The sequence below is a fragment of the Epinephelus moara genome, chromosome 21 (assembly GCF_006386435.1).
Source record: "Epinephelus moara isolate mb chromosome 21, YSFRI_EMoa_1.0, whole genome shotgun sequence".
In the NCBI taxonomy this organism is placed as follows: domain Eukaryota; kingdom Metazoa; phylum Chordata; class Actinopteri; order Perciformes; family Serranidae; genus Epinephelus; species Epinephelus moara.
Genome location: NC_065526.1, coordinates 9,181,864 through 9,194,676, shown reverse-complemented (window position 1 = coordinate 9,194,676; position 12,813 = coordinate 9,181,864). Strand labels below are relative to the sequence as shown.

General features: G+C 41.6%; 2 protein-coding genes across 2 annotated transcripts in view; both read right to left on the bottom strand.

Moving 5' to 3' along the window:
* The window catches only part of mrps14 (mitochondrial ribosomal protein S14), a 252,315-nt gene extending 244,846 nt beyond the window's left edge, over positions 1 to 7,469 (bottom strand). The window contains exon 1 of the mRNA XM_050033772.1: positions 7,466 to 7,469. The gene's annotated coding sequence lies outside the window, so the exon portion shown is untranslated. The remainder of the gene's footprint in view (positions 1 to 7,465) is intronic.
* tnr (tenascin R (restrictin, janusin)) overlaps positions 1 to 12,813 on the bottom strand; it is a 253,786-nt gene that overhangs the window by 116,988 nt on the left and 123,985 nt on the right. The gene's annotated exons all lie outside the window — the stretch shown is intronic.

Genomic DNA, 12,813 nt, shown 5'->3' with positions numbered 1-12,813 from the left:
AACGCCTACCAAATATAGACCCATACAGTACATTAACACAACCCTATAGATAGTTTCGCACTGGCAGTGATAAAAGTTTGAAAGAGTTTCAAAGTCATCGGGTTATGCTTTAGTCATTGGGTCACGGTGCAGGCTGATGCCCACGAGCGTTTCATCGCACAACGAGAGGAGGTTTTTCACGGAGACTCAATTAAGGACAGACCCACTCATTCAGAGTGAAGAGAATCAACATGCTCCAGGCGCTAAAGACTGGCTTAATTTACTCACTTTTTTTTTTTTCCAGGAGAGAGAACACACGCACACGAGCACATTAGCCAACACAAAACCAAGTGCACTGATACGTACGCTTTCAGATCTACAGTAGTGTTGCATTCACAGTCATATCCACACATACGTATAGGGAAATACACACAGGGAGGCACATCACCACACTGTGTCACGTATCAAGTGTTTTTAGCCTTTCATAAAATAACAGTCCACCTGCCTTGATGGTAATTAGATCTGTCAGCAAGCAGACTCTCAATCTAAACGTTTAAGTAGAAAAAAATAAAAATTAAAGTAATTTGACTGCATGGAACCTGAGTGTGTGTGTGTGTGTGTTTCGTTTATTCACAGCTATATATTCTGGGCGTGTAGAAAAACATAAATTCAATGACTCTGTGCTCTGAAACAATACTGTCATTTTATGTGTTACCTGGTGATTTTCTTGAGACAAATTGGATGAGTTCACCCCCTGTGGAGCTGAAATGAAACTGCCTGTTCCAATTATAATAAAAACCATCAGGACACTTTATGCAGCGTCACAAAGGAAAAGGTAAAATATTCAGCTTATACAAAAGGAGGCTATTCGGTAAAATATCCCAATTGTAAAATGAACCACAGAAACCAGCATGTTTAAAAGTTTTAAGTATAAAAAAATTACTTTGATCTTGTCTGTCTAACTTTTTTCATCTTTGTTAGATTACATTTCTCTCTGAGGTGAGCGTTTGATTCTTTGACAATATCTCCCTTTCATCCACAATGTGGTTTACGGGCAGGAGAGTCGATATGAAAAGAGAATTGAATCTAAAAATGCACAGTGTAATTACACCGAGATACTAATCCAATCTTTGTCATGTGGGGAGCTTTAAAAAAAAGTATTTTTTATCACATCTGGGGATACAGATGCTGGAGAGCAAGTGCTAAATGACAAAAAAACGATCTTGGTTAGAAAGAAAAGAACACATGATAATGAAGAGGAAAAAACAGAAAAAGACGGGTTATGATATTTACAAATTCTAGATAATAAGTGAATTTCTAAAAAAGTGCTAAGATGTTTTAATGTAGAATTCTTACAGCTATCCTTTATTTTAATGTAGTTATTGTGGAGCATGCTTAGCCTCTCTACATATTCTGGATGAACAAAGTCAGTGGCAGATATTGACAGAAACATCTTGCTGGCATCATTAGTTATTTGGAAGATAATAACTGAGCTTGCTTCCTTTTTCCTAATGCCCCCACGGTGAAAACAAGAAACATTTACAGACCCAAACCATTACATTAGTGTCTCATCTCTCACAAAAAGCCCCCAGAGGTTCAAAGGAACAGTCATAAGTGCACACACACAAACACACAGCATGCCCTGTGTAATGTATTTGATACAGAAAGAGAAAATGGAACCATACTGTAGATGAGGACAAAAATATCCAGTCTGAGTTTAATGCGAGTACAAGGAACTTTTTTTTCTTCTTTTTTTTTTCCTTTTCATTTTTGCCGTTGATTTTGATGGATGGTCTTGATGGATGACATTGCTGTATTTCATCAACTACTCAACTTTGGAAACAAACAAACAAAAGAAAGAACAAAAAACCCCACTGCAGACTATTATATACTGCCCCTTGCTCATGGCTAACGCTTTCCTGGCCTCGGTAGCGCCCTCCAAAGGGCACCGGTGCGGCCCTGGCCTCTGATTCAATTGCTATCCAGCCCCCGACCCCACCACCATCCCCTGGTGAATATAATCGGAGGTTGATATTATGTCTTTATGAAGCTGTGTTGCATTCTTTTGTTTTTTAAGGTAGCGTGACGGTAGTGGTATCTTGTAAAACTGGACAAGGCAACACATCAATTCGTTGGCATAGCTCAATGAGGGATAAATAATGCTCCCACAAATCTCCCCTACACTTGATCCCAGAGAATGTTTTGTTCCTTAAAATCAATATACTTAATCAAATCATATCAAATTAAAGCAGTATATTTGTCTTTTTACAGAAAAGGACAACCAGCCTATTTGATGAAGAAAGAATTGCCAAAACATGTATTTACAGAGACATAACACATTAAAACAGGATCGCTGTGGTACTCAGGACTGGACAGGACTGGTTTAAGTCTATGAACTTCAAATAATTAGTAATATAAACTGTAAAATGAGAAACCAAGGTATATCAGTATGCAATTCCTCAGTGTTCCTTAATGTATACTTTAACAGCATTAACAAATTCCTGAAAGTCAGTTAGGCCCCATCTGGCCACCCCTATGAAAAATTTCAGAGGATGCCACATCCTGGCCTTGCTCCTGATCCCGTATTCCTGGACTTGTATCACGAACTGAATCTTCTGCTAGTTAAGCCTAGTTTATGCTCGATGCAGTTGCGAGTGCGCGAGGTTCACGCGCCACAAATGACTTAATCACGCACCTGGCAACAGCCGCACGTGCTGGCGCTTCGCAAGGTCGCGCATCTCAAGGATTATGAAACTTTTCGCAAGCCGTGCTAGTGTCGCTCTGTTCAAAATGGATGAATTTGAGGGAAGACTAGCTGAACTGCATCTCTTCATCTACATTGGCATCTACATGGGCTTCACAAGCTGGCTGTGTTCCCCAGTCAGATATCTCGCTACATGTAACAGGCGGACAGACCATCTTCTTTTGCAATGCTTTGTCTGGTCAAAAGCCATAAACATAACAATTCCTCCTCCTCTGCAATCCATACTTTTTGTGCCGCCATCATTGCTGTTTACATTGCTTCTACTTCTGTTTTTTGCCTGCTTCTACTACTTCCTATAGTATTTTTTATCTACTGCCCCCTGTCTTTGTGGTGAATACTGCAACGGAGAATGCGGCAAGTATAAATGCCTTCGCTCTCTGTTGAGGTGCATGCGCAATCCGCGAACGGAGCCAGGCGAAGGTATAACTGAGGCTTTAGTCTTGTTTTGTTAGCTCGCTAGGTAGCACTTTAAAATATATTTTTCCTGAGGTTGAAACCCTTCAAGACAGCATTATACCAACTTGTCCATGACAGTTGTGGCCTGCCACTTGAGAGTGGCCTCATGATTTAGATCTAGTACAATACCTCGTGAAGATGCCAGCTGCTCCAGAAGGCTACCAGAAGCACAACTGACCTCAAGGATCAGAAAAAGGAAGATATTCTTTTGCCGAGCTCTGTCCACATGGCCTCTGCCCAGGCTAAAAACACACTGGCGATGAACTCAGCTGTAGTACAATGTGCAGTGTGCTCTTTAGACAAGAACTCATTGAACAAACTCCGACAACTCCAACTCACCACAAACTTTCACTGCACTTAAGTATTAGGAGAGGCAGAGTAGGAAGGGTGTCCATAACAATCACGCAGTGCGATGCAAATTTCACTTCAGTGATTACTGGGATTTGTGGTTGCAGGCTCCGGGTCAAAAGCTCACACTGCTAAGGGTTTTATGCAGCTCTGTGGCTTTATCAAGCAATGCCCATGCTTATAAACAGATCCTGATTTAAAGGCTTACTTGTCCCTTTTTGTGGATTATATGTTGGCCTATGTGACCTTTATATACACTCCGTAAACACTTTATTAGGTAAAACTACACAGCGGTAGATAGGACCCCATTTTTGAGGCAAAAACTTAAAATGTGCTGGGGATGCTTATTAGGGATTTTGGTCCATGTTGAATCTATAATCTATCAAGTTTCTGTATGATGCTATGACTGATTCTACTTTTTCAGCTGCACATTTGTCCTCCTGTTTCACCGCCTTACATCACAGCAGACAACATGTCACTGAACCATCCAGAGATGACTCAGAGCTCTCATTTCCTCACTTCTGTCTCTGCTTCCTTGCCATTTTCCTTTGACCTCACCCTGTGACAGCTTTGTTTCTGAAGAGAGAGCTGCCACTGACTGTGTGATTTTTGTTTATGACTCTATACACTCTGCTGTGGCAGCAACAGCAGCTCTACTTAAATCACACATCTTGCTGATTTTAATCTTTAGACTAGCAGCAACTGAACCTCTTGACCCTGTCTGCATACTTAATGTTTTCAGCTGCAGTCACATTATTCACTATTTAGAGGAGCTGGCAGTGTGAATTAACGAGCATATTTACTTTGTAAAGTACCCACTGACTGTACTTCCCTCATGCAGGAGAAAGCAATTCATTTATTTTTCTTATTCTAACTATTTACCAATGTTGTGACTGTCACTCAGTAAAGTGTAGGTGATGAGTGTTGGGCGTAAAAATAGCTGCAGGTTTTGCAGAAAGTCAAGTCTGGTTTCAATCTGCCTTTGAGGGAAGCTTTCTCACTTGTGTTGCCCTGTTTGGTTTAGTTTGATCAAATTCAAGTTCATTTGCCCCCTCAGTGCAGTTTGTCTGAGCAGATGTGAACACAGCAATCACACTTGGGTCTGCACCAAAACAACCGTACCGAGACCTTCTTGAAGAGGTGGTCTCAGTCCAGTTTCAAACGAACTCTGGTGCAGTTCGTTTGTGGTGAGAACGTGTTCCGACCTCGATCCGAACCAACTGCAGTCACATGACACATTGTTTGGGTTAAACATGAGCATGTTACAGTCCTGGAGGATTATTAATGTGCACCTCCTCCTGTACTGCCTTAATATGCACATTCAGCACATCCAATGCATCAAAACATTGTTTTCTAGTTGGAGCCGCGCCTCGTTTTCAAACTGTATGGTTTGACTAAAATGAACAATGACAGCAATATAGTCCACGATGAGCAGCGCTAAAATCAACCTGCGTAGTTGTCCCTCCATTGTGACATTAGAAGGTGTCACATTTATCTTGCAAGTGTACTCTTCTTCAATGTGTTCATTCTCTGGATTTTTCCTGCATGGAAATTCTGACCAATCAAGAGCAGCTTTTTCGCATTTGATCTGGTCCTCTTGTAAATGCTGCCGTGAGAACACAAACCAACTCCTGGCAATTATACAACTTTGTAACAAAATTAGTCCCTGATTCAGACCAAAGCAAGACAACTCTAGGTCTGAAAGCACCCTTAAAGAGATTTTAGACTACAGGTGTATTACATCACCATGGTTTAATCCAATCAAAGGTGACTGCATTGATGAAAGATCTGAAGACTAAAGGTGTATTACATCATCATGTTTTAATCCAATTGAAGTTGGCTGTGGCTTTTTAGTTTCTACCAGATGTAAATCCAACAGTTGGTCAAAAAATACATCCTTTTCATAATTTTTACTTAATTTAGAACCTTTTTTAACAGCTTTAGCAACTGTGTAAACAGGAGTAAATCCCGTGTTTCTCAGTCTTTTTGGGGACTATTTTCAGCCATGGATAAAAACACATTTAGTGCTCTAGCTAGTATTTACGGTAGTGTTATCACGATACTGGAATTTCTAACTTCAATACCTTAAAATATCTTGAAAACTAGTAATATTTGATACTATTTTTTGATACCACAGTTGACATTGAGGGAAGACAAGTTGAAATTTTCATCAAACGACTCAACATCACTGACTTTTTCTTGGTCAGATGCACGGAAAAGCATAGTGACTTTGGTAAACATTAACATAAAGAGGGAAAAAATGCAGCTGGTACTGGTGTGTCAATATTTCAGCAAAGGAGTACTGACACTGTTTAAAATATTCAGAATCAATATAAATAAATGGATATATTTAGGTTTTGCTATAATGTAATCTGTAATGTTTTCTTTACATATTGGTAATTGGAGCACATAAGCATACATGTTGTTGTTTTGGAGATCCTTTATCACAGGGAAGTGAAAGCACGCTGCATGCAAAGGTCATGCTCACATTTATGTTTTCTGAGAAATATGTGGTTAAGTCATACATAAAATGTTCTGTGGTTTTGGAGGGCAAAAAGGGGCCACTCTAGTGTTACACAAGGCTTCATTGTGCTGCACGGCTTGCTCTTACTTTTCACTGAAGGTGTGAAGACTGTCTTTCATGACTCCTTCGTAGGGAGCAACAAAAATATGACAGCTTGTTATTACCACAAGGGTATTAACAGATGCTGTGAGCGCTACTCCCTCACTCATCCATAATGATTCCCTCACCATGGCTGAGTGAGAGGAGCCATGACTTGTGGGAGTGCATTGTGCTCGCAGCTCTTCAGCGAAGCCGAGTGGACAGCAGAAGTCATGATGGGTCAAGACTTTTTTCCGTACCTGTGGGCTTTCTCTCAGAACACTTATTTTATTTACACCTCGCAGAGCAGCTTTGGAAGTGCTGTTGTTATCTGCATATATACAGTGTACATGTATACATAGTGTATACATATATGGACATTACCATATCCATATACAGACAATATCCAATGTAAAGTATTAAGTATTTGAGAAAATGGTCAAAATAAACTACTAAAGAAAAAAAAAAAAAGGTAAAATGGTTAGAGGGGTTTAATAATGAACAAAACAGGACAACTGATGAGAGGGTTCAAGAGACACAGAAAGGAGAGCTGAAAGTGAAAGAGTGAGCCTCTCTCATCCAACCAGCTGCATCATGAAACAAGAAGCAGCCACCCAACGCCTCCCCTCCCACACACTGCTCACTGATCACAGTCTCTCGCTGAATAAATGTGTGTGTAGGTGTGTGTATCTGTGTGTTTTAGCAGTAAGGGACCCACAGGAGATTAACATCCCTGTTGGATTATTGAAGGGATATGCGCTGGAAAGCTTCATTACCTCTCAGTGTGTATGTGTGTGTGTGTAGCTCTCTTTCCATGGCCACAGGGCTTTTTAGACTGTTGCCTCCCGACTAAGTGCTTGCTGTCTGCCCCGTAGACATATGTCTCAATCTGTGTATGTGGTCTCTTTCCTCTCTGCGGCCCTCGGGGGGCTTGGTGAGAACAGATAAGTCAGCCTTGGGAGCAGCTCACTGTAACTATCCCTTTACAAGTTGAGAAGAGGACAGTGGAAACGTTTAATGAAGCAATCGCCTTCTGTAATCCAGCCACGATGGTAATCTCCAGCGCCTCTCCAGCTGCTGATGCACACAGTCGCTCAGAGAGACACTGTGATCATGAGCAGTCAGCGCGGAAGAAGGCATCGAGCGCTGCTGCTGGTTTAAGATGCTGCAGGTTGGATGTCCGTCTCAGGCCTGAAGTGGTACCAGGGGGACAGTAAACATCCATCTGCTGAAGTCTGCTGCGCAGCGTCACACTGCCGTGACATAACGTGGAGTCAGGAGAGAGCCGAGTGGACTTCTTCTTTTTTTTTTTTTCCCCCCGTACTCACAGTTTCTCTTATCCGTGATTTTATTCACCTCTTTCAGAAAATGACCTTCGCTCTCAGCTGGTCTGTCTTCTCTTATTTGCCGCTCTCATTTTTCATTATCTCTACTTGTCATTTTTGCCATCTCCTTTTATCTCTCTGACAGGCTTTTCATTTTCTGTCTTTCTTTCTCTGAGGATTCTCTTTATCCCTAAAAGTCATTTTTAAACTCTGCACGGTAAATCTGTTCTTCCAGAGATGTGCTGTATAATCACATCTCTGTGGTTGATTCTCAACCTTAGAGCCACATACTGTAGAGATGGAAAGACTGAATTTTCTCTCCGCTATGTTCATTGCTTCTCTTTCTCTCTTTTTCTGGCAGCAGCCCTTGTTGTCCCCTCCTTGCTCGCCCTGTGGAAGTAAAGCCATAACCTCCATTTGCACAGGTTAATGTGCAGCCACCTCAACATGAACACAAAACCAATACCAGGCCTTCTTGCGTGGGTGATCGCTCACTCTCTCTCTCTACCGCTCTTTTATTCCTTCTCCATCCATGCTTCCCTTTTAGCTCTCCCTGTCTCTCTTTCCCTCTCCACCTTGTAAATTGGACTCTGGCAACATTACGATGCTTTTCTCATTATTCCCATCACTCTGGCCAAATTGCCTTGTCTTTCAGGACCATTGGGCTCTGTTCATTGGCTGCTCCCGCAAACCGGAGGGCTGCACGAGTCTTTTCCTCTTTCTCAGGGCTGTTTCAGAGCAAAGATGGGACCATGAAATGGATTCTATTTTACAGCAAATATTACAACCTCAGGCCACTGATGACGGCCGGCTCCATGCTGCACACTGAGACCGATTTATCAAGGAAGATGTAAACAAATGTTCACAGGAGGCACTGAGATAACATGCAGTGAAGAAGTGCACGACAGTATTCAATCTCCTGAAAGCAATTCTCGTATCTGTTGCTCCTGGAGATCCCTGGATTTCTCTTTTTTTTTTTAATATAATTCAAGGACTACTTTTTTCTGCTCATTAATAACTAATTCCCAGTTAGAGACAGCATTGGAAATAAAGTAAAATAAATAATAATAATATTTATTAGCTCATATCTGATTCGCTATATTTAATATCTTTCTTAGTAACTGTTCATAGCAAACTTAAGTGAAGCAGTTCTGTTTATAAGTGATTTTTATCTGTTGTAAGGCATTAATAATATATCTAATGTTGACACCAACACTACTATTACTACTGCAGGTTCTGCTGATACTTTACAATAATCCAGTTGTAATGATAGTTCATACCAATTGTTCAAACAAAGCTTTCTTAAAATCACATGCAATGTGCAGTACAAAAATTAAATTAAAAAAAAAAGAAGATTGGGTAATTGATACAGTTGATATATTGAATTACTTGATTACTCATCACGACAGCTATTTATCAGCACACGCCCTCAAGAGACCAAAAACAGCAATGAATTATGCTGCTAACATGTATTTTCTGTGTAGCCTCAGGTCGATATAGCTCTGTGCTACAGAACTCTATTGTCCTGCAGAAACTTTCAAAAACACCAGGGCCCAGACCACTTTTTTTAAATGATTTTTCTGCCGCCAATGCCAATTGTCTATGAGCTATATCAGCCGATACACAGCCATAACCTCAGACTAAGCAATTAAGAACCACAACAGTCAATCTTGGTTTTCAAATTCTGTCAACATTATGCTTTTACTTAATCAGTTCAATCAACAGAGCAGCACAACAAGCTATGCAAGAACCATGCAATAAGCAATGCAAGAAGTAGCCTACAGTAAGGCCCACTCAGAACAGGTCAGAACAGAGTTACAAGGGGTAGTGGTTTAAATCTTCCCCTATGAAATGGGACAACACTTCCAACCTGGTTTCATTCCCAAATTGTCTAATACTGGCGCTTGGACAGTGACTTCCCCATCAGACACCAACGAAAAAAGCGGTCCTTTCACATTAGCATGATGTGCAGCCAGGCACCGTCAGTGTCTTACAGTGTTTTACAGCGCCTGACGGTGTCAGGGGGAAACACGGCCATACAACAAGGTAAAGTTAAGGGGATCAAAAGTTCAAGTAGGGCAGGTGGGAGTGGTGGTGGATGGGTCCAACAATTATCAACCTTCACCCGGGAGACTGGTGTTTGCTAACATAGCCCGAACACTTCACCCTACCCTCTATCCTACCCCTAGGCAAAACAGAGGGGCGGGGATAAGTGGTAGGGGCATTGTATTGGGATCGAGCCCTAAGTATAGAGGAACAACTGAAATATGCAGTGTGATCTCTCTCTTTCGCATCTTGTCCTGTGAAAGTATGAGATGAGCATCTTACACATCTATCCTCTGCTGCCTCAGTTTGTGAAAGATGTGCAAGATGACAAGTGCAACCAATTATAGAAGGTTTGTAATTTACTGTAATTTTCAATTGTACTGTGTAGTCAGTGTCACCAGCTTTTGTGTGCAAGCTGTACGGTGCCAGATTGTACTTTACGGTCTGTGCACTGCTCCATAAAAGAGAAGAACACTCCTGTTGATCTAGCGATCCTGCATGATTAAATCCAACTGACTGCATTAATAAAGTTTATGTTGTAGGTAACACTCACAACTCATCAAAGAAAAAACAATGGAACAGATATTAGCTACATCCTAGCTCATGTCTGGTCTAAGGAGAGGACTCACATTTTCGCCCTTGACTCAGACATGTCTTGGATTTGACTTGTGTGGTCTTTCTTTCATCTCTGATTTGGCCTCAGCGGAAAGATTATTGGTCTCATTACACATTTAAAACAAAGGAGATTAAAAGAGACAGAACAAAGGAAGCATTCAGACAGACAGACAGTAAAAGAGGAGAGCACAAAAGAGAGAGTCAAAAGTGGGAGAGAATAAATGGGAGAGTAGGTGAGATAGAGAGAGCGAGCGAGGGAACAGACGGATGAAAGAGCGTGAGAGGACAGTGAAAAATTTAGAGAGTGAAGGTAAATGCTTACATCCTTTTGAGTTCATCCGGCTATGAGTCAGGAGGAACTGAATGGATTTTTTTCTCTCTCACTGTCTGCAGCAGCTGAATACCCACTGCTCTTCTATTCTGTCCTGCCACAATACATGGCTTTTAGCAAACTCATTTTCCATTTCAGAGCTGCCTGCTGGTCATTTCAGAATGGACTGGAAAAAATAAAAATAAAATAAATAAAGGTAGAAAGTGCTTGCAAACTAAATCACAAGTCGCTTTGGATTTTAGGCTTGGAATTCAATCAATAACAACCAATGCAGAATGTACAAAAACACTTTTTGTCTTATTTTTAGTATTTCTGTTTCGTGCATTAGGCACAAAAACAAGTCCTCCGACCCATACAAGCTAATCACATGAAAAGATGTTCATATTGTACACAAACTGTGGAGGTATTACATTTGTTCATTATTCTATAGCGGATAGGCGGCACGGCAGTGGTTAGCATTGTGACCTCACAGCAAGAAGGTTCCTGGTTTGAACCCGGGGTGGGGGAGCCATTCTGTGTGGAGTTTGCATGTTCTGTCCGTGTCAGCGTGGGTTTTCTCCAGGTGCTCCAACTTCCTCCCACAGTCCAAAGACATGCAGGTTAGGCTGACTGGTGACTCGAAATTGCCCGTAGGTGTGATTGTGAGCATGAACGGTTGTCTGTCTCTATGTGTCAGCAATGTTATAGTCTGGTGACCTGTCCAGGGTGTACCCCGCCTCTCCCCTAATGTTCGCTGGGATAGACTCCAGCCCTCCCGCGACCCCTGACAGGATAAGCGGGGAAAACGCATGAATGAATTTGTAGCGGGTATGCTGAAACTTCACGTTTCTCAACAACACTGTGGTGAAGGTGTGGTTAGGTTTAGGCAGAAAAAACACTTGGTTTTGGTTTGTGAAACATCATGTTTTGGCTTAAAACACCAAAGTTTGGTGACACAAAGGCCACTGGAAAAGCAGGGATGGGTCAGTAGAAAAACTCAATGTTGCCCAGAAACTCTATGATGTTTCAATAAAAAACACCCAAGTTCAGTGACACAAACACCGGTGGAAACATGGCTAAGAGTCTCCAAAAAACTAATGTTGTTTGTTGGTCTCAAGCAGTGGTCTGCAACTTGGCAGCCATATCGCCTAGGTGTCACGCCATCCACCATCCCCTCCTGGTGACAAAATCTGCTCACATAGTAGGAGGTTGATAGGCTTCATATGAAACGTACAAATGTTACGTATCAATGGTTTGCAGAAACATACAATGCCAATATTTTCTTCTGGTGACTGGGCTGACCCATATGACCATATGACGTTTGTTCCTACCCTCTAATATGACCCACGGGAGTGTTTTCTACATTAGCACCTGTGCTGGTGTGGTTAGGTTCAGGAACCATCAAGAAATCGAGAAAAGATTAATGGTTGAGCCTCATCACATTATGTAACTTTAACTTAAAATACCTCAACACTGACTTTTGGTTTCAGTCGTTTTAGGGGTAAAAGTCCAATGTTTGTTTGACCCATCCATCCACGCTGACCTCCTCTCTATATGGACTTTGTCGCTCTTCATACTACTTCACCTCCACTTAACTACTTCACTCCCACTTTTGCACCTGTCATAATTACTACAGCCACTGGAGGTAACTACCTACATGAAATGTAGATGTGGTTCATTAAAAGCTGCTTTTACAGACAACCTACTCTGTCATTTTCTGGCTCAGGACAGTCCACGCAAAACACATGTACAAGGTTTTTAGAAAACATTACTATTTTCCAATTTGTCTCTCCTAAATGTGGTGCCTGTATAACACACATCAAACATCTTGTCAGTGCCTGAGTTTGACATGCACTCTGCCTCCCATCCTTTCACTTAATTCTCTTCCCCTATCTTTTTTCTCAGGCATGACCTAAAACAAAAAAATGGACTAAAAACTTCAAAAAACTCCTGTCTGTCACCTCACTGAGCTGTTGTTGTCTGTTGCCCCCCCTTCCTTTTTAGCAAGCCATTTCTCTCCTTTCATCTTCCCCTTTCAAAGGCTTCTGTTCCTTGTGGGACACAAATGACAGAAATGCATTCTCCTGTACCTTTCATATACAGTAAATAGGTGAAAAAAAGTCTGCTTCCTCCCACCTGTGCTATCTGTTCTTTTCTCTCTTCTGCGACTTGAAGGTGGGTTGAAATGACACACAAAACGCAGCAACAATCCAATACCATAAGCTGTGCGGAGACGATAAAGCAACTACGGAGGATCAAAAGGATTGACACGTTCCTCTGTTGCTGCTGTCTGCTCAATGCCACGACAGCGAGAGAAGAAGAAGTGCTCCCGGCGCTCAGTGGGGATTGTATTCAATTACCAAATAAA